We start from the raw sequence: 26,047 nt of genomic DNA, 5'->3' as shown, positions 1-26,047 counted from the left end.
GATAGATAGATAGATAGATAGATAGATAGATAGATAGATAGATAGATGATACATACATACATATGATGTTGAAATGAATTAGGATCATATAGCTGAGTGGGAAGGGATTTCAGAAGTCATCTAGTACAAATCCATTATTTTCTAGGTGAGAAACCTGAGCACAGTGTATTGTTAATGATACTTACAGCTGCTATGGAGGTATAAGACCAATAACACCAGCACACAATAGGGCTGCTAGGACAGATTCTTTGATCTGTTTCTCTAAAGGAAAAACAGCTTCAAAGGGGGTAGCAATCTTACTTTAATTATATAATGAAGACAAATCAGAAAGATTAACAATGCAGAAAGATATATAAATACTATGGAAAGATGTAATTGACAGGGTCCCAACTATCTTTTTGTTTTTTGCCTTTTGGAGGGCAATTGGGGTTAAGTAACTTGCCCAAGGTTACACTGCTAGTTTTTTTGTGTGGGTGTTAAGTGTCTGAGGCCAGAACCGAACTCTGATCCGCCTGACTCCAGGGGTGGCGCTTTACTCACTGCGCTACCTAACTGCCCCAGGTCCCAAATATCTCAACAGAGAAATAGAATTAATTATACATATCACTGGACCAAGGAGCACCATCATCTGGGTTCACAAAGCGGGGCGGGGTGGGGTGGGAGGGAGGAGCGGGGCGCTAACAATGACTACCCAGATCTAATCTGGGACATCAAGAGTTCTCAGGTGAAGCATTCTTCCCATTAGTGCGTCCCAAAGCAAAATCACACCTCAGAATACACACACACACACACACACACACACACACACACACACAAATATATACATACATGAACACTCTCTATATAAAAATATATATATATATATATTTAAAACACTGTGTGTGTACACACACTCTTTTGACTAACAGGCTCAGAACCAGAAGGCATCACAAGCCATAGAGAGAGAGAGAACTTAATTGGACATAATTGTTTCCATGATACCTTTCCAGTGACCTTATTAGACAGTCTGGCATACAATACCTAAATAAATGTTTATTGTGTAACAAATGACAATTGTGAAACCTAAGCAGGTAAAGTGACTCGCCCAAGGTTAAGTATATGGTTAGCTCCCTATCTACTTACAGGAAACCTTTGCTTGTGGCAAGTCTATGACTTAAAGAATAAACTTTAGTGGGAAACTTTGTAAAAAAAAGTGTGTATATGTAATAAATAAATAAATAAATAAATAAATATATATATATATATATATATATATATATATAAACAAATGAGAATTTTAACAAAGAAAAATGTGCTATCCTTTGACATTCATAACAGTTCATTTTACAGCATATTTTCTCATCAATATCTCTAGAGATGTAATATAATAAAAATATTTCATTAATTTAGCAAAGTGTCCCCTCTCCCCACTGACTTTGAAACACATAATTGATTTGTCTTATATTTATCAGCAAATTCATATCCTCACCACTCGACCTTTGTTGACTTTACACAATCTTTATTCTTGATAGGAATTTCATTATTGTTGCCAAGCTTGAACAGAAGAAAGTCAAGGGAAACAAGGACCACATGTATGTTGGGAATGACAGATGTCAGTACAACGTGGTCTTTGAAGCATTAGAGAATGAGTCAAAATTCTTAGCAAATGAGTGGTCAAGATGGGCATCTACTTAATATTATGCTTTAAAAAAATCTATTATAAAGGAATTGACTTTGATGGTGCTGTCAGAAGAAAATGTACATTCTAGGCTTATCTAGTTTAGAGAAACTACAGTTTGAGCTACAGATTGATTGACACTAAAATGTTATTGCAATTCAGAAAAATGCACGCTGTTTATGCTCCTATTGATCTTTTGATTATTTTCTCATAACTTAAAGGATGAGTCTTGTCAAACTGCCAGAGAGAACCATTGTTTTCAGTGTATAGAAAGACTCTTCAGAATGAGCTATGCTGACACTTATCATATCCCTTTCTTGCTGACATGACTGATAATGGTTCTCAATACTTACTGGCACTACAGTGATAAGAAAGTCATGCCAGACTATTGATGTCAACAAAAATCATGAGACTTTCAGAAGGTCTTCATGCAGCTTGATACTTTAAGCAGAGAACACAGAAGAATTACAGATTGTCTTCTGAGGGCCGGTGGGGATAACAGAGACACTGCCAAGTCTGGGGAAGCAGCTTGTAGAGACGTTTTATTTAAATTTGTAAAAAGCCATAAAATCCTTTGTTCGTGATATAACTGATTTTAACTTATCACAGCTACTTAACTATCCATAACTTAATTAACTTGCCAAGTTCTCCACATTCCCATTGTTATGAATCATCTTGAACTACTTGCACTGCAGACAGTAACTAAGTCAAATTCATCTATAATCATGTCACTTAAGTTGTTAACCCCTTAATTTTCTTGACATCACACTGGTGGAGAATATCCAAATTAGCAACAAAAAAAGAGCAAAAAAAATTGTTGGTTATGAATGTAGGTCTTCCTATTCTGACCATATGAAGAATATATATACACATATTCATATGCTTGTTGTTCTATATCATATCTCATATTACATTTATTATATTATGTTATATATTTATATACACATCGTTATATACATAGCTCTTCATGACCACATTTGTTGTTTTCTTGGCAGAGATACTAGAGTGGTTTGACAATTGTTTCTCCACCTCATTTTTTCACATGAGGAACTTTGGCAAACAGGGTTAAGTGACTTGCCCAGGGTCACATAGCTAGTAAATGTCTGAGACTGGATTTGAACTCACGAAGATGAATATTCCTGTTTCCAAGTCTCCCTATTCACATACATACCTATAAGCAAAAATGTATACAGACATGAATACCAATAACAGTGCACACATATATGTATATACATACATATGTATAATATACATATATGTCATGCTACTTCTAGCCATGCCTGGGGTGCTTTAGAGTAGTCATAGCCATGAGCTATGTGCTTTTACTTGAGGGGACACATGACTCCTGACTGATTGAAAGAATGCTAAGAATAATTGTGTATACTTACATAAGTAACTTATTTCACTTTGCTGCAGAGACTTACCGGTAGGAGAGCAACTTCAGAGAAAGATTTCAGAGGTTTACATAGAGAAAGGAAACTTCAACAAGTTGGAAGAGTGTTGTGTTCTGTGTGTGTGTGTGTATGTGTGTGTGTGTTTTGTTTTTATAGTAGACTAGAGCACTCAGTCACAAACATGTATGAGTGAGTCTGATAATCTTCCTTGCCCTTAGGGTGTGCAGTATTTGCTGGGAAGTTGTTATATTGGTCAGTGTCAGCTAAAGGCTGCCTGCCTTCCACCATTACAAGTGATCAGGGAAGACTAATGCTTTTGATTTGAGGACCACCAAGCACTGTTCAGGGCTTTCATCCACCTCTGGTGTCCACTTGATATACCATGCTCTCAACTGTGGCTACAAGAAACTGTAACATGCACATAGCAGCTACAACCTTGTGAACTGTTTTGGCAGGCAGGCTAAACCACATTAAGGGTTACTGAGGGGTCTCAAACCATTTGTTGAATTGAGGTGGTGGGTGTCTACTCCAAGCATGTAAAGACTTCCCCCAGTAGAATGGATGAAAGAGAACAATTTGTCCCAATGGCTATGAAGGAGGCTGAAACAGATGCTGTGGAGAGCTCAGAGCTTGGTTAGATATTGAAGAAAATCGAGATCATTCACTGCGGGAGCCAAGATGGCGGAGTAGAAGGAGGACCTTCCCGTGCTCTGGCTTCCACCTTCCCCAATCCATGTAAAAGGGGGACTCTAAACAAACCCTGGAGCTGCAGAACCCACAAAATGACACAGAGAAGTTAACCTCCCTCTGAGGACAGCCCGGCAGGCCAGCAGGAATCCAGCTCAGCGCTCTGGGAGCCGAGCCCAGCCCCACACTGAGGCTTTAGCCCCAGGGCAGGCTTGACCAGCCTCTGGCCAGAGGGACTCCAGATCAGCAGCAGCTGCGGCAGTTTCCAGATTTATCAACATATAAATGCGAAGGACAAAGTGAGAGGCCAGTGCAGTCTAGAATTTGGGACCAGTAAGTGGGAGTGAGTGGCTTTTACCCCCCGGGCGAGAAGCCACTGAGACACTGCACAGCCAGCCAGTGCCATGTGGCAGCTTCAACTCCTGGCCTGCAAAGTGTAGGGGGACCAAGCACCAGTCTGAGGGGTAATCGCTCTTGCTTTAACCTGCTTGGATCTGGATTGCAGTCTAGGGTGGAGGTTCTGGAGTGTGTGTCCAGCTTGCCAGAGAGTATAGAGACCTCAGAGAGGGTACCCATCTAATACCTCTGGCAGCTGAGAAAACCCCAGCATTTGGGACAAAATGCACACTAAATAGGGTATCTCACCCTCCAGGAGAGTAGGGGGGGAAAGTGATGAGAGGGGGGATGATGGATGGGAGGGCAGGCTGTGGGGGAGGGAAGTTGGAAGCACTCACTTTTGAAAAGGGACAGGATCAAAGTAGAGAATAGAACAAGTGGAAGGTGGGATAGGAGGGAGGGAAATATAGTCAGTCTTTTACAATATATCTACTATGTTATTGTTTTGCATTAGCCACACATGTGCAACCTATACTCAACGGCTTATCTTCCCAGTAAGGGAGGGTGAAAAGGGAGGAAGGGAATGAGTGTGGAATTCAAAGTTGTAAAATCAAATACTCAAATATATACTATTATTAATACTATCTTACATGTAATTGGGATATAAGATATACAGGCACTGAGGCATAGAGATACATTGGAAAAGTCGAAAGGGGTATGGGAGAAAACATGGGAGAGAGCAGAGTGGAGGAGGGGATATCCTGTGGGACTGCTACTTTGGGGTGGTGGGTAGGGGAAAAATGGGGAGAAAATTTGTAACTCAAAATCTGGCGGAAACGAATGATGTAAATCAGAAGTTAATAAAGCATTAAAAATTTTTTTGAAAAAAAAAAAACAAATTCACAACATAAAAGGAGATAAACAAAGAAACTATCTTGTGCCCCCAAAAATAAATAAATAAGTAATCTATTAACAAGATTTTTCACTTCATCCCAAGCCATTACCAGTTATCTTGACTTTGTCTTGTCACTGCATTGTGATAACTCTGGAAAAGAGATTGAGGCTGACTCAATGTAATAGTAATGGAATTTAAAGATCCCCCTGTATTGGCTTGGTTTTTGTAATGATTGTGTTAAAACGTAGAGCTTGTGAATACCACTTGTGGGATGGACTTGTTGACGTGAAAAGAGAGGGCTGACCTGGGAGGAGCTGGTGATGTGAATTTAGAGAGACACAAGCAAAGAGAAAGGCAGAAGAATTTTTTGGAAGCAGCATCATGGAGGCAGAGAGAGACGGAGAGGATTGCTGAGGGCCAGTTCGAATTGCCCAGGACTTTTGAGAGCTGCCACCCAGAGCTTCCAAGGACTGAAGAGACATGGCTGTTTTTGCTGGTACTTTATCTGTCTGTTTTGATGTTGTTTTGCCAGATTCATCCACTGGTGAAAGACAGTCCTCTTGTTGCAGATGTTCTGGAAACTTGCTGTTGGTTCAGAGTTCCTGAGACTGTTCTGCAGACAGAGAGTGAATTCTGTCCACTGGTGAAGGATAGTGCTACATGGAAAAAAATCACAATTGTAAATTATGAGACTTTTCTCAGTATGAGGATAGTTGAAGAGAATATATATATATATGTGTGTGTGTGTGTGTGTGTGTGTGTGTGTGTATTGTTTAAATTTATGTATATATAGGATGGTGTATGTGTGTATAAATACATATGTGAGTATGTGTACATGTGTGTACATGTATACATACAGGGCACAAGATCAGTTAAATAGAATTGGATCGTATCTGAAAAATAAAATTAAGAGGTGAAAGAGGAATATATTGTGAGAAGGAGAAAGGGAATAGGGTAAATTATCTCATTTAGAAGAGGAAATTGAGAACTGTTACAATGAAGGGGAAAAGCAGGAATGTGAAAGGGAATGGGTCATCCTCACTCTTGAATTTGGCTTAAGGAAGGAATAACATACACACTCAATTGGGTATCTTACCCTACAGGAAAGTAGGGGGGAAGGAGATAAGAGGGAGGATGATAGAAGGTAGGGTAGATTGGGGGAGAGGGTAGTTAGGAGCAAACACTTTTGAAAAGGGAGAGGGTCAAAGTAGAAAATAGAATAAGTGGGGGTGGGATAGGATGGAGGGAAATATAGTTCATCTTTCACAGGCATTGTTTGTGCAACTAAACATGTACAAACTATATTTAATTGCTTATCTTCCCAGTGGGGTTTGTTGAGGGAAAAAAGGGAAAATATCTGGAAATCAAAGTTTTAAAAACAAATGTTAAAAAATTGTTTTTTTACATGCAACTGGGAAATGAGACATACAGGCACTGGGGTATAGAAATCCCTCTTGTCCTACTAGAAATTTAGAGGTGGTATGGGGGAGGATCTAACAGAGAGTAGATTGGGGGAAGGGGCATTCAGGAGGCTTGATATCTTGGGGTGGAAGAAGGGAAAAGACAGGGAGAAAATTTGTAACTCAAAATCTTATGGAAATGAATGTTGAAAACTAAAAATAAATAAATAAATAAAAGATTAATTTTAAAAATAAATGTTTTATCACTGTTATTAAGTCAGCCATAATTTATTAAGTTTTCTCTTCAAGAGAAACTCTATACTGGTGAGATCATGAAGCCACTTCAGTATGTGAGTATTTTTAATTGTCACAGCAACTCTGAATCATCATATAACATCTAGCTTTATCTCACTCAATGCTTTTTAATTTGAATTCATATTTGTTTTGTATCATGAATACATACTCTGATTTTCTGAGTGAGCTGAAGCATAGTGAATTTTAGTTCATTCTCTCATTTTAAATCTCTATTCATCTAAGTCTTAGATGTTTTTGTTTTTATTTGTTAGGCAGAATTTTGCAGGATTTTTCCTTAATCCATTCAGTAACCCCTTTAAGCTACATAGTGCAATTCAACCCATTTATGTTCCAAATCACAAAGGTTAGGTTTATCTTAGCTCTTTCACATGTCATTATATGATGTGCTTTATCAACAAGGGATGTGATCCACCTTATTTCTAAAATCTCATAAATTTCTACCCCAATCTTTAAATATGTGTCACATACATACCCCCACAAACACACACACACACACATTAGGTATAATTCCTATGACTTCTGTTATTTTTTTTTAAAGCAATTGGGGTTAAGTAACTTGCTCAAGGTTACACGACCAGTTATTTCTGGGTGTGGTGCTAAGTATCTGAGCCCAGATTCTATCTCCAGGTCATCCCAGCACTGGGGCCAGTGCTCTTACTTGCTGTGCTACCTGGCCACCCCTGTTATCTCTTTCAATGTCAAAAATAAATCTTCCCCACCCTAAATATGTAGATATTTTGGTCAAATTAGTAACTTTGCTGTAACTATATTTTTTATGTTTTTCACTTATTCTTTAACTGTAATACTACAATCAAATTATCTTTATATATGCATATATGTGCATAGGTATATATGTGTTTAAGTATGTATTATCACTCTATTTCCTCATTTGTGAAATGGGAATTGCAATGCACCAAACTCCAAGCATTGTTCTGAATAAGAAATATAATCATATTTATAAAGTGCTTAGCAAATGTTAAAATACTTTATGAATGATAGTAAAAGAGACACAGTATATATACATTATTTACATGGATGTTATTGTTAGTATTTATGTTTTCAAACATATGTAACAACAAATCTGTATATATAACTTCAGTAATATTATGATCCTGGATGTTGAGCCAAGATAGAGTAAAAGTAGGGACTCCCTTGAACTCTCCCCCAAAGGCCTCCACCTACCTGCGAAAATTACTCTAAACAAATTATGGAGCAGAAGAACCCACAAAAGGACAGAGTGAAATAAATTTACATCCCAAGAAAACCTATATTGTCAACAGAAAAGGTCAATTGCACCAGGATGATAGGGAGCATAGTCCATCCCAGGTGCCAAGACAGCCCTTTGTAGCAGCAAGCACCCCAAGCGTCCTCAGGGTGGCTGCCACCACAGGTTCTTGGATCTGCTTTGATAAAGAAAAGCAGCTCAAAATGGGTTAACAAGCTTACTTTAATCAGTCAAACATATATCATTTACCTCATTCAGGGGGAAAAGGTCAGCACTCTGAACTTCGAAGTATACAGGCAGAATTATCAAGACAGAAACAGATCATGTAGACAGCTTTCCAAACTGTCCAACCATTACATCCATACCAAATCAACATCTGGTTTTCAACATCTGGGTTTTCAAAGCCGGGGGGCTCTGGACAACGGCTTCCCAGAATTTCATATGATCAAATCACAGAACACTTTTCAAAGTGAGCCCCAAAACAAAGCTACACATCAGGGCTTATATAGCCTTCTCCTGGCTCAGAGAATGTAACAACCTTATTGACTCACTGGCCAATCAAGAAGTATCTACTGAAAAACAAGCCTTCCCCCCCAGGCTCCAGGTACACTTTATCCTAGGGGCAGGGAAGATCTTTAAATTTACATTCTCATTACAACCTGGGGCAGCAGTAGTCACAGCAGCAGTGACTGCTTCTGAAGCTTTCAGTCCATAGAAGGTAAGGGAATTGAACAACTGATCAGGAGAATATTACAGGGATCTCTTTGCTGGCACTGAGGCAAGACTCTTTTGCTTTGCTCATACTTTGATCTGAGTCACAGTCCTGGATTGCAGTCCTAGGGCAAGGAGGAATACTGGCACAGCAGAGCTTGTTGTAGCAGTAAAGAAGGAACCCTCAAGGACAGAAAACAGTGCTTGTGGTCACTCACAGACTAGAGAACAGTCCAGTAAGAGTAAAAACTTCTCCTGAGATCACACCACCCTGGAATAACTGAAACCTTCAGGTTCATAGAAATATCTCTAAAAAACATTTACACAAAACCTTTGAAGCTTTGGACAGTTGCCCTTCACATTGGAAACAGAGCCATACCTTTACAAAGAGTTAAAAAGTCAAGTAATTGACTGGGAAAATGAGCAAAAAATGGGAAAAAAAACTCAGACTATAGAAACTTTCTTTGGTGAAAAATAAAATCAAAACATATAATCAGAAGAAGAAAATGAAGTCAAAGCTGCTATATCCCAAAGCCTCCAAAAAAAATACGAATTGGTCTCAGGCCATGGAAGCACTCAGAAAAGATGTTGAAAGTCAAGTAAGAGAAATAGAGGAAAAATTGGGAAGAGAACTGAGAGTGATGGAAGAAAATAATGAAAAATGAGTCAACAGCTTGCTATAGGAGACACAAAAAATACTAAAGTTAATAACATCTTAAAAAAATAGACTAGACAAAATGGCAAAAGAGATCCAAAAAATAATGAGAAAAATGCCTTAAAGAGCAAAATTGGCCAAATGGAAAAGAAAGTACAAAAGCTCCTCAAAATTAGAATGGAGCAGATGGAAGATAGGGACAAGAAATTTTAAAACAACATTATAAATTATAAACAAAAATTTAAACAAAAAGAAGGATAAAACAAAACCAAAAGAATGAAAAAATAGAAGACAATGTGAAATAGCTCATTGGAATACAAACTGACCTGCAAAATAGATCCAGGAGAGATAATTTAAAAGTTATTGCACTACCTGCAAGCCATGATCAAAAAAAAGACCTTACACATCATCTTTCAAGAAATTATCAAGGAAAATGGCCCTAATATTCTATAACTATAAATTGAAATAATACATCAATCACCTCCTGAAAGAGTTTCTAGAATGAAAACTCCCAGGAATATTATAGCCAAATTTCAGAGTTGCCAGATCAAAGAGAAAATATTGCAAGCAGGCAGAAAGAAACAATTCAATTACTGTGTAAAACAATCAGGATAACACAAGATTTAGCAGCTTCTACCTTAAAGAAACACAGGGTTTGGAATATTTTATTCCAGAGTCAAAGAAGCTAGGAATAAAACAAAGAATTCCCTACCCATCAAAACTTAGTGTAATAAATGAGAGAGAAAATTGACATTCAATGACATCAAGGAATTTAATGCATTCTTTTATTTTGCTTTTTGGAGGGCAATTTGGGGTTAAGTGACTTGGCCAAGGTAATACAGCTAGTGTTTTTATGTTAAATGTCTGAGGCTGGATTTGAATTCAGGTCCTCCTGAATCAAGGGCTGGTGCTCTATTCACTGTGCCACCTAGCTCCCCCACCGCTGCCATTAATTTAATGCATTCTTGAGGGAAAAAAAGGTGTTAATAGAAAAATTATATTTCATCTTCTTTGCAGCAATTTGAAATGATGCCTGAAGAGCTATAAAAATGTGCATACCTTTTGACCCAACAATACCACCTCTAGGGCTGAATCCCAAAGAGATCATAAAAATGACAAAAGAACCCACATTTACAAAAAACAATATGTATAGTAGATCTTTTTGTGGTGAGCAAGAACTGGAAATTGAGGGGACAACTATCAATTGGGGAATGGCTAAACAAGTTGTGATATATGAATGTAACACAATACTATTGCATTACAAGGAATGATGAACAAGTGGACTTCAGAGAAACCTGGAAAGACTCATATGAACTGATGCTGAATGAGGGGAGCAGAACTAGGAGAACATTGTACACAGTGACAATCACAGTGTGTGAGGACTGATTTTGATATAGATTTAGCCCTTCTCAGCAGTGCAAGGACCTCAAACAATTCCAAAGGACTCATGATGGTAAATGCCATCCACATCCAGAGAAAGAACTATGGAGTAAGAATACAGAGCGAAGTAGACTCTTTTCTTTTTTGTTTTTGTTTTTTCTTTCTCATGGTTTTTCCCATTCATTATAATTCTTCTACAGAACATGAATAATGTGAAAAGGTGTTTCGTAGGAATAAATGTGTAGAGTCCAGATTAAACTGCAAGCTGTCTCGGGGAGGAAGGGGGAGAAAATTTAAAACTTATGGAAGTGATTGTTTAAAACAAAAATAAATAATTTCTTAAAAAGAATCTCCTTTGACAGAGATATAGGGGAAAATGATCTTTCAAATGGACCTAGGAGAAGCATGAAATGGTAAACAGGAAAGAGAAATCATAAGGGACTTATTAAAGTCAAACTGGTTATATTCTGATAAGGAAAGATTATATTTGTAACTCAATTTTAGGGTTGCCTTATGCATTATTAGGTAGTTGGAGGGAATAAATATAGAAAGATGGCACAGGATGAGTTGCATATGGGCAGATAATATCTAAAAATCACAATTAAGGAGTGAGAAAGGAATGTACTAGGAGAAGATGTGGAGGGGAACAATTATTTCACATAAAAGACAAAAGAAAAGTACTAACAGTGAAGGGGAAGAGGAGGTAGGTGAGAAGGAAGGAGTAAACCTTACTCTCCTCAGAAATCACTTAAGGATGGAATAATATACACACTCAATTGGATATGGAAATCTATCTTACTCTACTGGTAAGTAGGGGAGTAAGGTAAAGGAGGATAAAGAAGGGAAAGCAGATTGGGGGAAGGGGTAATCAGGAGCACACACTTTTGAGGAGGGATTGGGTGAAAAGAGAGACTAGAATAAATGGGGGAACAGAATAGGATAGGATGAAAAGAAATAAAATTAGATTTTCATAAAATGACCATTATAAAATTGCTTGCCTTCTCAATGTAGGTGTGTGGAGTGGGAGGAAGGGAGATAATTTGGAGATCAAAATTTTGAAAACAAATGTTAAAAACTATTTTTACAAGTAATTGGGAAATAAGATACGCAGGCAATGGGGTATAGAAATCTATTTTATTGGGGGTGGAGCCAAGATGGCAGAGTAGAAACAGGACTTCAGCATGGCTTCCACTTCCACCTCCTCCAATTTTATGTAAATAATTACTTTAAACACACTTTGAGGCTACAGAACCCACAAAATGACAGAGAGAAGCTAACCTCCTACTAAAGACAGCCCAGCAGGTTGGCAAGAAGGGGCTAGCAGAGCCCTGCATGAGCCAGAGATTTTACCCTCAGTGTGGCCACAACCAGCCAATGGCTGGAGGGATTTCATATCACCAGAAGCTGTGGTGGTTTCCAGAAATATCAACCCATAGATGCAAAGGACAAACTGAGAGGTCAGTGCAGTGTGGACTTTGGGAACAGGGAGTTCAGTAGTGTGGTCCAGCCTTTGATTGCTGTAGTGGAGGCATGGTAGCCATGCAGCTGCCTCAATGTGGCTGCTTCAGAGCTCTTGGATTGCAGATTGTAGGGGGATAAAACAACTGGTCTGAGGGGTAATTACCCTTGCTTGAACCTGCTTGGATCAGGATCACTGTCAAGGGTGCAGGTCCTGGGGTGCATGACCAGTTTGTCAGCGTGTGTGGAGGCTTCAGAGAGGGCAGCCAACTAATAGCAGCTGAGAAAACCCCAGTGATTTGGAACAATGCTCCCCTCTCTGGAAGCAGAGTTCTACTGTGGTAAAAAGTTCAAAAGTAAAATAATTGAGTGGAAACATGAGCAAGCAAAGGAAGCAAAGCAAGCACAGCAATACAACTTTACACTCCTATTTTGGGGACAAAAAGGATCAAAGCTTGAAACAAGAGGAAGATAGCACAACCAGAACTCCCACTCCAAAAGTTTCCAAGAAAAATATGAGCTGGTTACAGGTCATAGAAGACATTAAGAAGGATTTTGAAAACCAAAAGAGAGAAGGGGAGGAAAAATTGGGAAGAAGAATGAGAACGATGCAAGAAAATTATGACATGAGAGTCAACAACCTGACAGAAGAAAATAACACCTTAAATTTTAAACTAATTCAAATGGCAAAAAAGGCTCAAAAAGCCAATGAGGAGAAGAAAGCCTTAAAAAGCTGAATTTGCCAGATGGAAAAGAGAATATCAAAAGCTCACTGAAGAGAATCATTCCTTCAGAACTAGATTGGAGTAAATAGGAGCTAGTGACTTTATGAGAAATCAAGATAAACAGATCCAAACAAATTCAAGGAAATGTGAAATATCTCATTGGAAAAACACTGACCTAGAAAATAGATACAGGAGAGATAATTTTAAAATTATTGGACTACCTAAAAGCCATCATCAGAAAAATAACCTAGAAATTATCCTTCAAGAAATTCTCGAGGAAAATTGCCCTGATGTTTTAGAATCAGGGGGCAAAATAGAGGTCGAAAGAATCCACTGATCACCTCCTGAAAAAGATGCCAAAATGAAAAATCCTTGGAATATCATAGCCAGGTTCTGGAGTTCACAGATCAAGGAGAAAATATTACAAGCAGCCAGGAAGAAACAATTTGAATCTTGTAGAAACACAATTAGGATAACACAGGATCTGGCAGCTTCTACAGTGGGTGATTAAAGGGTTTGGAATATGATATTCCAGAGGTCAAAGGAGCTGGGATTAAAACCAAGAATCACCTACACAGCAAAACTGAGTATCAAGTAGCAGGGGAAAATATGGTCATTCAATGGAATAGAGGACTTTCAAGTATTCTTGATGAAAAAAAAAAGAATTGAATAGAAAATTTGACATTCATATACAAGAAGCAAGAGAAGCATGAGAAGGTAAACAGAGAAAAGAAATCAAAAGGAACTTAACAAAGTTGAACTATTTATACTCATACATGGAACAAATGATAATTGTAACTTATGAAACTTTTCTCAGTATGAGAATAGTTGAAGGGAATAGAAATGTATACACACACACACACATATATATATATTATATGTGTGTGTCTATATAGAAGGGTATATGGGCGTATGAATACATATGTGACTGTGTTTATAATATGTGTACATGTATACATAGACAGAGGGCATAAGACCAATTGAATAGGAAGGGATGATACTTAAAAGCTGAAATTAAGTGGTGAGAGAGGAATATAATGAGATGAGATAGAGAGAGACAGAATAGACTAAATAATCTCATATAGAAGAGGCAAGGGAAATCTGTTACAATGGAGGGGAAGAACAGGAAGGCAAAAAAGAATGAGTCAACCTTATTCTCATTGAATTTGGCTTAGGTAGGGAATGACATATACACTAAACAGGGTATCTCACCCTACAGGAGAGTAGTGGGGAAGGGGATGAGAGGGGAGATAATGATTAAAATACAGAATAGAACAAGTAGGGGTGGGATATGTTGCAGGGAAATATAGTCAGTCTTTGACAATATACCCACTATGGAAATGTTTTGCCTAGCTACACATGTACAACCTATATTAAATTGTTTATCTTCCCAGTAAGGGTGGGTGACAAGGGAAGAAGGGAAAGAATCTTAAATTCAAAGTTTTAAAATCAAATGTTTAATTTATTGCTGTTATTATTATTATTATTTTACGTGTGACTGGGAAATAAGATATTCAGGCACTGGGGCATGGAGATCCACTGTGCCATACTGGAAAGTAGAAGGGGAAATGGTGGAAGATATGGGAGAAAATGGATTGGGGGAGGGGATCTTCAGTGGGATCACTATTTGCGGGTGGTGGGTAGGGGAAAATTGGAGAAAATTTATAACTCAAAATTTTGTGTAAACTTATGATGTAAACTAAAAATAAACCTAAAATTAATTTGAAACAAAAAAAAAAGAAATTTATCTTATCCTACAGGAAAATAAAAGGGAAGGGAATAAGAGAAAGGGGATGGGGCGATAGAAAGGAAAGGAGATTGGGGGAAAGGTTAATCAGAAGCAAAATACTTTTGAGGAGTTAATGGGTGAAAGCAGAGAGAATAGAATAAGCAGGAGAAGGGGGAATAGGATAAAGGGAAATACAGGTAGCAATAGTAATTATGAAAAAAAATGAAGCAAAAAAATCCAAAAAACTGAGAAAGACTTATGTGGGTTCATGTAAAGTGAAATGTAGTGGGAAAGAGTTGGAGCAATATTATTGGGTGATCATCTGTGAATGACTCAGATATTCTCAGCAATATAATGATCTATGACTTTTCTGAAGGATTTAGGATGAAACCTGCTATCCATACCCAAGGGAAAGAATTGATGGTTTATGAAAACAGATTGAAGCAACATTTTTTCACTTTCTTCATTTTTCTTTAGTTTTTTTAATCCACATTTTCTTTCACAACATTATTATGGGTATTATTATGGGTATGTTTTGCATGGCTACACATATATACCCTCTACGAAATTGCTTGCCTTCTCAATGAGGAGAGAGTGGGGAGAGAGGAAGGGAGAGAATTTGGAACTCAAAAGTTTTTTTTTTTTAATTTAAAAAATTTTTGTTTACATGTAGATAGGGAAAGATTAAATGCTAAATAAATATAATTTTAATAATAATATTAGGATATTTATATTATGATTCTTGTTAATTTACTCAAATTTATTTTAATTTTGTTTTTCCACAATTTTGATTACATTAAGATAGGTACAGATCAAAAAGAAATCTGTTGTTTAGTTATCTTTCTATAGGATTACAAAATATATATTTTTCCTTTTTGGAGATGGGAAGGCAGGGAAATTGGGGTTAAGTGACTTGCTCAAGGTCACAAAATTAGTAAGTGTGTCAAGTGTCTGAAGCTGGATTTGAACTCAGGTCCTCTTGACTCCAGGGCCAATGCTTTATTCACTGTGCCACTTAGCTGCCCCATGCAATATAATTTTTAAATATAAATATTGCTTTGTATTTATCTTCATACTTTCTGGGAAGCTGATAAATTTCTATATTAAATCTACATAAGTAACTTCTCTTCTATCTATGAAATCCTGAGATTATTAAGTAACTATAGTTTGGCTTTGAAATGGAGAAGAGATATAAGATGATAGTTGAAGGACCTGTCAAGATCAAGTGAAGATCTGCTAAGTCTAAGAGAGATTCCATAATGCTTGTGAAGAGCAAGGCTAAACCTGGATTAGTAAAATGAGTCATTAAGGACAAATGATGAATTAAATACAGAGCCAAGATCTGCACTGAGGTCCTCTGATTGCAAATGTAGTATTAATCTTCTCCCTACCCCCTTCAAATTCTCCTTATAGAATGTCAGTTATTTAATGAAGTCCAGGGACTGTCTCGTCTGTATTCATAAGCCTAATGATAAAGCAGAGCAGTTGGCTCACTGTTAGGTACTTAATAAATACTAATTGACTGATTTCTTCAATGTCACACTGTCTCTCAGCAACAATGTCTAAAATGAACTGAAAACTCTGAGTTGGAAAAAAAAGATAATGATTGTTTAGTTCTAAGAAGGTCATTTTCAGGTTTCAACAAATCCTTTTGTTAAGGATCTAGAAGGTATTATTTGCCCCTCTAATATACAGTATGTTATATCTGCAAAAGGTAACTCTTTATTCTTTACATTAGAGAGAATATTTTAATATACTATTAGATTAACTGATCAAAGTGTTAAAGGGAAAATCACTCTCTACTTCAAACCAAAATGTCTCTATATGGCCAAATGCTTATTTTTCAAAGAATGCAATCCATTTTTTAATTTGTGAAGTTTGGAGCAAAATAAACTCAGCAAAGGCAACCTGACACACTTTTTTTTGGATAATGTATGAAACACAATCATGATTAGAAGCAATGGAGTTTTGTACTCATCTGAAGTTTAGAAATTCTAGAGTTCATTACACCATCCTTTTCACACAATGGTCATAAATATAATGTACATACAGTATAAAAATACTTCAGTCCAAAAAAATTCTTAAGTGATTTATATACTATAGAAATGGATATAACCTGGTGGGGGCGGGGGAGGGCAGCTAGGTGGCACAGTGAATAGAGCACCTACTCTGGAGTCAGGAAGACCTGAGTTCACATCCAACCTCAGAAACCTAACACAAAACTAGCCATGGGACCTTGGGCAAGTCACTTAATCCCGATTGTCCCTCAAAAAAAAAAAAGAAATTGATTAAACCTTCAAGTGACAGTAAACTGATGTTTAGTAGCCTTCTTGGCCACATGGTAGTTCAGGGAGATAAGAAAATTTATATTTGATTGAAAACAGCCTAGGAAGTAGCACACAAATATCCCAACAAATAATAGTAGGTCTTGATGAGTGTTAGTCTTCCTGCTTCCCAGATTGCTTACTGTCCTTTCTCAAGGAATTCAGTAGCAAACTCATAGGCTTTCTCACCACCCCAAAACCTGCCTTCAGATTCAGGCATATCAATATGTACATGTATGTTTCCTTAGATCCTCTGAACTCTCAGTTCATCAGCATCTTAAGTTCATATGACCTAAATCTCTTCTGTCCCTCATTTGCCACCCCCCTCCCAGAATATAGTCATATGCTTTATATTACCATTACTCATATCTATGCTACCTGAATAACCCAAGTCTGGATATCACTTTCTATAGCTATATTCTCCTCCCCTTTAATTTTTCTCCCTGCTTTACTCCTTTTTAACATATTCCCCATCCTTGTTGTGTCCTCACCCTACATCTCTATTTTTATGGTCCATCACTGCTGCTCTTATAGCTCTTCTCTTCAAAATCTAGAACCTATAGTTTAAAAATTCAGCTATAGAGCCTCCTCTGCCCTTGAATCCTCATGCCCAACCTATGCTATTTATCATGGAGCACATCTCATCCAATCCTAATCTGCAATTGTCATCATCATCTACCATCTCCACCGCCACCTGACCGTTACCAGAGAAAGTCATAAAGCAAGTGGACTAGATCCAAAGCAAGAACATTTTACTGAATCTCAACTCACTCCTCATAGTCACAAGGATATCCTTCCACTCTTCCATGACTGATTCTCTATTATACTCTATCAATCTCGTTCATTGTTTTCTCTTCTTCTCAAGCTATTTACAACATCCCCTACATATACTTTTTCTCTCCCAGCAAAAAACCTACATTCAAATTGAAGACTTTTGGCATGAACTCTTTTTTCTATTTTATTCCAAATACCTCTACACTCCCTACATCATCACTTATTCCAATCCCTTAGGCAAAAGAGGTCCTTTGTTTCAAAGTCAATCCCTTTACTCATGTCTTCCTATCTCCTAGATATTGTTCTTAAATCATTCCTCCTTTCCCCATCATCTTCAATCTCTTATCTGACCCTTCCTTCTCTTCTTCTCTTTTCTTCCCTCCTCACTTCCTTGCTTTTTCTCCACTCTTCTCACCTCACTTAAACATCTTTTCCTTTCTCTCCTTCTGTGTATTCCTCTCCCATCCTTTTGTCTTCCCTAATTTGTATATAGCTTTTTGAGCAGCTTCTATGCATCTATTATTATCTATGCACAGACAACATACAAATCTATACATCCAACTCAACTTTCTTCTGAGATTTAGCCTTGAATTTTTTATCTGGAAATTTTCACTTGAATATACCAAATATACCAAATAGGTAGCTCAGATTCAAATTTGGTTGTCCAACACAGAAGTCATTATATTTACTCCTACATTCACCTCTTCTCCATATTTCCCTATTTCTTTCAAGAGTACCACAAACCCAACACTTTTGCCCACAACCTTAAGCCACCCCATCAGTTGCCAAATAAACTATACCTCCATAATATTTCTCATCACATTCTCTCCATTCTTAACCACTACCCTAGTTTAGACCTAGTTCAATACCTCTCTTTTAGTGAAAGAACCTCATAACTGGCTTCTGTTTCTAGTTTCTCTCCTCTTTAGTTCACTCTCTTAAGTCATCTTCCTAATGGAAAAGTCCTAACATATTGTTCTGCTCATAATTATTTGGTGCTTCACTGTTCCCTTTATTATAAAAAACATCCTCATCAGCCTTGCATTTAAAGTACTTCACAAGAACAAACTCATACCATCTGGAATTTAAAATACTTTACAATCTTACTCTCTTTTACTTTTTTCAGACTTATAACTCATTTGTCATCATTCCTCTTCATGTTTTCTAAGTTCTAGCCAAACTGGTTCACATATTTTTCCCTCAACTCTGACTAATATCACCTGCCTCTGTAGCTTTGAAGAGGGTGTCTCCTATACCTGTATCATTGCACACACTGTCCCCCATGCCTGGAATACACTCTCTTACTCAACTTGCTATGTTAGAATCTGATAGATTAGTTCACACCTGAGATTTCTACACTTCCTCATCAGCTGCCTTGCTCAAGAAGCTTCTACCCTAGGACCTGCTCTTCTGATTGGTGAATGTCTACCATGGATGATCATTTCCAGAAGAGTTTCAGCCATGCTCATTTCACTACCAGCACAATTACTAAGCATTTCTCCACCCATTCCCAGTATCCTTATTCTCTCCTCACACCCCATTTCATTTCCCCTAAATATGTTATCAACCCATATCAGAATGTAAACTCCTCAAAGTCAGAGACTAAATGTTTGAGTGTATTTTCATCCCCAGAGCATAATGCAGTGGCTAGTATATAGCAAGAACATAACAAATCTATGTATCTAACTATAGTCCCTTTTTTCTTTCAAAACTCAACTCATACTTTTGATATGTGAAATCTCCCCAGATCCTTTGAACTGCTATTGTTCTTTTCCACCAAATTCTTAATGTCATTTATTTATTTCATATGTGATGCTTTAAAAAGTTTCTAGAAACAGAGTTTCTGGGTAAATTAAAATCAGTTTTGTTGACTATATCTACAAAGCAATCAAGAAAAATAGGCTCATTATACCTTTAGTAAAGAGAATGAAATGATTGAATCTTCAATATTTATAGTCTTTTGAAAAAGGGATGCATGAGTGTGAAAATCAATTCTTAATGGTCAACAAGTAATAAGAGAAAATGAATATTATAATGGGCGGTGGGCTATAATTAGTGGTACATCGATTGGATCACTCACTTCTTGGTCAAAGAGACATCAGTTTCCATAATATCTCTAAAACAAAAGGGAGAACGAACATTTTTCCATACCTATCTGAGTAAACATAGTGAACAGGAATCCAGCCATTGTATGATTAGATCTTGGCCTGAGTAAAACTTGGAGAAGTATTTCCCTTATTGGTTGGTTTCTAGATGAGGAAGTAGAAAAGAAGAAAAATCTTGCTTCTGATTTAGTAATTAGTCATTATTATAATGAGAGTAACAGTAATTTCTCTCACATATAAGTTTTGCATATTCATATACACATAAACATATCTATACATACAGATATGATCATATCTATACAGAGACATATGTATAAGTATGTATACATATTTACATGCACACGTGTGTGTGTGTTCTTTCACCAGTAAGCCCAAGCTCTTCGATGAAAGGGATCGTTTCATGGTTTTCTTGGGGCCACTAGGTAGCACAGTGGATAGAATGCTGGATCTGGAGTCAGGAAGACCTGAGTTTAAATCTAGCATCAAATACTTATAAATTGTGCAAATGAATTCATTTTTTCCAAGGAATTCATCTCATTTTGTCTAAATGGACTAAGCTCTTGATGACTGAAAGAACTGGAGCACATGGCTGATAAATGCAATGTCAGTAATATGTAAAAGATCATGAAAATAAGAAGAGGTACTGCTGGACTGGTGAAGAGTAAACATTGCCCTCATTTTTTCCTATAGTTTTATTTTATATTTTTGGTCTGTATTAATTTGTTTGTTAACTTTTAGTTTACAAGATTCAGTTCCACACTTCCTTGAGTTTCAAACTTTCTCCCCCTGCTGCCCCTCCCCCCATGGTCATATACAATCAAGTATAGGATCTGCAAATACTTTCACATTAGACATTAGTCATGTTATAAAGAAGGATTGTATCTGATGGAATGAACAATGGGAAAGACAAAACAAAACAAAACAAGAAAAAGAGCAGGTAGTTTGCTTCAATCTGGATTCAAACTCAGTTCTTTCTAGTTCTATCTCTGAATGTAGAAATCTCTCTCCATCATGAGTCTTTTGGGGTTGACTTACAACCATACATTGCTGAGAAGAGTCCAGTCTAGCAAAGTTGGTCATCACACATACGTTGTGTCTGTAATTGTGTACAAATTCCTACTGGTTCTACTCTTCTCACTCAGCATCAGTTCATAAAAGCCTCTCCAGGTAAATATGAAGTCCATCTACTCCTCATTTCTTATTGCACAATAGTATTCCATTACATTCACATACCACAACTTGTTGAGCCATTCTCCAATTTTTGGGCACCCCCTTAATTTCCAATTCTTAAATATTGCACTTATTTTAAGAAACTTGGGTAAGAAGTTTTCAGAACTCCTGGTCCATGAACTTAGTTTTGATTCTTAGCAAAATTCTAGGGGAGATTATTAAAGACATGGTAACTGTTCTAGAAAAGGAAGGTAATTTCATATAGATTTAGTTGAGATTCATAAAGAACAGGACATACTAAAATAACCGTAATTTATTTCTTGACTAAGTTAGTAAACAGGAAGATGAGAGGAATGTTGTAAATATAGTTTTTTTTCTAGATTTCAGCAAGATGTTTGATAAAGTATCTCATGCTGTCCTAAATGAAAATTATAGGGGCATATAGACCAAATGATAATACAATTAGGTGGATTTGGGGCAAGATGATTGGCTACATTCAAAGAGCATTTATTGAAAATCAATTGCAAAGCCAGTATGAGGTCTCTAGTTGAATGGACCAAGGATCTGTGATGTTAAACATTTTATCCAATAAGTTGCACAAAGAGAAAAGTAATAAACCTATCAAATTTTGTATAATGAAAAGCTAGGAAGGAAAGATTACTATCAACTTTATGAATCACAACTAGCTCTGCAGCAGCCGAAGCACTACAACTCCTGTCCCTGTTCAATACCATCCTGTACCTAGGCATTTGGTTAGGACATGGTTCAGACAGGTGATGTCTGCTTTCCCTACAGGGATGAGGCTTGTTTTTATATCTTTTTGCTTGTTAAGATTCCAAATATTGTGTCCCCATAAGACAATTTGACTTATGATTCATGTCTAGAGACTCCTCCCAAGCTGTGGAGAGTAAAAATAAACTCAATGTACAAATACAATCATGTAAGGAAAGATAATTTATTCCTATACAGAAATGTTAAACAAAAATGACTTTTATAGGGCATTAGAATTAGGATTTGATAACTTAACATAAATACCATTGCAATCTGTTAAGAGGCTAAAATTTAAATTTCATCAGAACATGAAGTAGTCTGTGGGATTGATGATTAAGTATTTTACTTTTTACCTCAGTTCTTAACTAGTTGCCTTAATTTAGGTAAAATTTCAACTTGTGAAGGGGCATTAAAAATCTTTAAATGAAGTTACTAGAAATAGAAACTGCTGCTATGAGGGTAGCAATAATATAGTACAAAGTACAGTTGGCTTCACAAGCATAGGATAGGAAAAAAACATTTTTGTAGCTATTTGTAAATAAAAATGGAGGTTTCAGTGTATTTAAAATTCATTATGAGCCAATACAGTAATATGTCCACCTTTGTTAAGAGAGACATAGCTCTTAGAAATAAATATATGAAAACTCTATTGAACTATGTTCCTGTTAGATTATACCTGGAGTATTTTGCTCAGTTTTGAGTATAATATTTTACAAAATTCATTGATAAGGCATATGTAGAAGAGGTCAACTAAAATGTTGAATGAACTGGAAGGGCTATGCTATGGGAAGATTGGTTGATTTAACAAGGGCAATTAGTTGTAAAAAGAGAAAAGTCACAGGAGACATGATAATTTATTTTAAAGTACAATAAAAATTGTAATATGGAATATGGATTAGAATTTTTTTCTCTTCAGCTCTCAGAGAACACTATGAAAAGGAATGATTAAGCTATTAAAAGGTAGTTGCAAAAGGAAGAAAATGTAATTATCATACTATGTCAAGAATAAAAAAGTCTAACAATTGGACCATAAGGTAAATATACTATGTTGGTAGGTAGAGGGGATTCCCCCTTTTTATAGAACTTCAACAAAGATGATATGATATATTTGGGGAATATATTGTAATGTATCTTCTTTTTCTGTGAGTTTGTTGAATTGAATTCAGAACAAGTAGTTCTGAATTCCATTTTTCTAGTTTCTTTTTTGTGCTGCTTTTATTGATTTATTTTTCAACATTCACTTTTATAAGATTTTGCGTTTGAACTTATTTTCTCCCTCCTTCCAGCACCTACCCCATCCACAAGATGACAATCAAGCAAATGTAGGCTATGCATGTACAATCTTATTAAACTTATTTCCACATAACTTGTGTTATCAAAAAATAATCAGAAGAAAAGAAAAAAAACACAAGAAAGAAAAACGAGAGAAAATAGCATCCTTCAATCTCCATTTAGACCCCATAGTTCTTTCTCTGGATGTAGTTAGCATTTTCCATCAGGAACCTTTTGGAATTGTCTTGGATGATTTTATTGCTGAAAAGAACTGTTTATCCTAATTTGATCATTGTACAATGTTGCTATTGCTGTGTACAATGTTCACCTGGCTCTGCTCACTTCACTCAGCATTATTTCATGTAAGTCTTCAAAGGTTTTTTATGAAATTCACCTGCTCATCATTTCTTGTAGCCTAATAGTATTACATTACATTCATAAACCATAACTTGTTCAGTCATTCCTCAGTTGATGGAAAAGCCACTCAATGTCCAATTCTTGGCTGCCACAAAAAGAGTTGCTATAAATATTTTTCTAAAGATGGGTCCTTTTTCCATTTTATCATCTTTTTTTTTCAGATACAGACCTAGATGTGGTATTGCCACATCAAAGGGTATCACATTTTTATACCCCTTTGGGCAGAGTTACAAAATGCTCTCCATAATGACTGGATCATTTCATGATTTCACAAACCATGCATTACTCTCCCAATTTTCCCACATCTTCTCCAACATTTATCATTTCCTTTTCTGTCATATTACTGATCTTCTAGGTCTCAGGTGGTACCTCAGAATTCTTTTAATTTGAATGTCTTTAATCAATAGTGATACAGAGCATTTTTTTTCAAATGACTATGTATAGCTTTAATTTCTCCCTCTGAAAACTGCCTTTTCATATCATTTAACCATTTATCCTTGATAATTTGTTGAAAGATGTTGTCCAAGTTTTTTTTTTTTTAAAGCAATAGGGGTTAAGTAACTTGCTCAAGGTTACACGGCCAGTTATTTCTGGGTGTGGTGCTGAGTATCTGAGCCCAGGATTCAATCCAGGTCATCCCGACACTGGAGCGGGTGCTCTTATTCGCTGAGCCACCTGGCTGCCCCTAAGCAATTGGGGTTAAGTAACTTGCTCAAGGTTACACGGCCAGGTGTTTCTGGGTAGGTGCTAAGTGTCTGAGCCCGGGATTCAATCTCCAGGTCTTCTCAACACTGGAGCCGGTGCTCTTACTCGCTGTGCCACTTGGCCGCCCCCAAGGTTATTTTATTTTTTAATCTCTCCTGGTTAAATTTTCCAAGTCAGTTGTTTTCCAATGAGGTATTTTACCTTTTCTTCTATTTTTTTCCATTCTTTTGATTTTGATATTCTAAAATCATTCTTGATATTCTAAAATCAGTAGCTTCCACTTGCCTAATTCCAATTTGTAAGGGATTATTTTCTTTAGTGAGCTTTTGTGCCTCCCTTTCTGTTTGTCCAATTCTACTTTTTAAGCAGTTGTATTCTTCAGTGTATTTTCCCCCTTTTGGTCAATTGTATTTTTAAGGGATGATTTTCTTCAGCCAATTTTGTCTTCCTTTTTCAAGCTGGTGACTCTTGAATACTTCTCATTTCGTTTCCCATTTTTTTTCTTCATCTCTTATTTGACTTTTAAAATTCTTCTTGATCTCTTTCAAGGAGACTTTTTGGACTTGAAACCTATTCATATTCCCCTATGAGTTTTCAGATGTAGGTATATTGACAATGTTGTCCTCCTATGAGTTTGTGTTTGATCTTCCCTGTCACCATAAAAACCTTTTATGCTCAAGTTTTGGTTTTCCTTCTTGCTCATTTTTTGCCTCTTTCATAGCTTTCAAAGTTGAACTCTCCTGCTGGAAAACAGGGGGCTTTTTCTCAAGCTTCTTGTGCTGGGGGCCAGGGGTCTGGGCACTGGCTTTGTGTGCTGGAACCTCAGGTGTTGCTGATTGGAAGCTGGAGTTGTCTGGCAACTTACCTTTCTTTTTTTTTTAATTTATTACAAAATTTGTAATGCTTTATTAACTTCTGATTTACATCATTCGTTTCCGCCAGATTTTGAGTTACAAATTTTCTCCCCATTTTTCCCCTACCCACTGCCCCAAAATAGCAGTCCCACAGGATATCCCCTCCTCCAATCTGCTCTCTCCCATATTTTCTCCCATACCATTATCTACTTTTCCAGTGTAACTCTGTGCCTCAGTACCTGTATATCTTATTTCCCAATTACATGTAAGATGGTATTAATAATAGTATATATATACACATATATACATGCAAATATACATATGCACACACACACACACATATATATATATAATATATATATATATATACACATATTTGAATATTTGATTTTAAAACTTTGAATTCCAGATTCATTCCCTTCCTCCCTTGTCACCCACCCTTACTGGGAAGATAAGCAGTTCAGTATACAATGTACATGTGTGGCTAATGCAAAACAATAACATAGTAGATATATTGTAAAAGACTGACTATATTTCCCTCCCTCCTACCCCACCTTCCACTTGGTCTATTCTCTACTTTAATCACGTCTATTTTCAAAAGTGAGTGCTTCCAACTTCCCTCCCCCCCACCCTGGCCTACCCTCCCTGCTATCATCCCCTCCTCTCATCCCCTTTTCCCCCTATTCTCCTGGAGGGTGAGATACCCTATTTAGTGTGTATTTCACTCCCTCCTCAAGCCAAATTCAATGGGAATAAGGTTGACCCATTCCCTTTTGCCTTCCTATTCTTCCCCTCCATTGTAGCCATTTTCCCTTGCCTCTTCTGTATGAGATAGTTTACCCCAATCTGTCTCTCCCTATCTCCTCTCATTACATTCCTCTCACCTCTTAAATTCACCTTTTAAGTATCATTCCTTCCTGTTAGATTGGTCCTGTACCCTCTATCTATGTATACCTGTAAACATATATACACACATTCACATATGTATTCATATGCCCATATACCCTCATATATAGACATATATATATATATATATTTCTAAACCCTTCAACTACTGAGAAAAGTTTCATAAGTTACAATTATTGTTT

Source organism: Petaurus breviceps, unplaced genomic scaffold, assembly GCF_028583685.1.
Source record: "Petaurus breviceps papuanus isolate PSGF00001 unplaced genomic scaffold, PetGlider_PUasm1.0 80, whole genome shotgun sequence".
NCBI classification, from domain to species: Eukaryota; Metazoa; Chordata; class Mammalia; order Diprotodontia; family Petauridae; genus Petaurus; species Petaurus breviceps.
The sequence above is the reverse complement of the archived record's forward strand: the minus strand, read 5'-3'. Positions refer to the sequence as shown.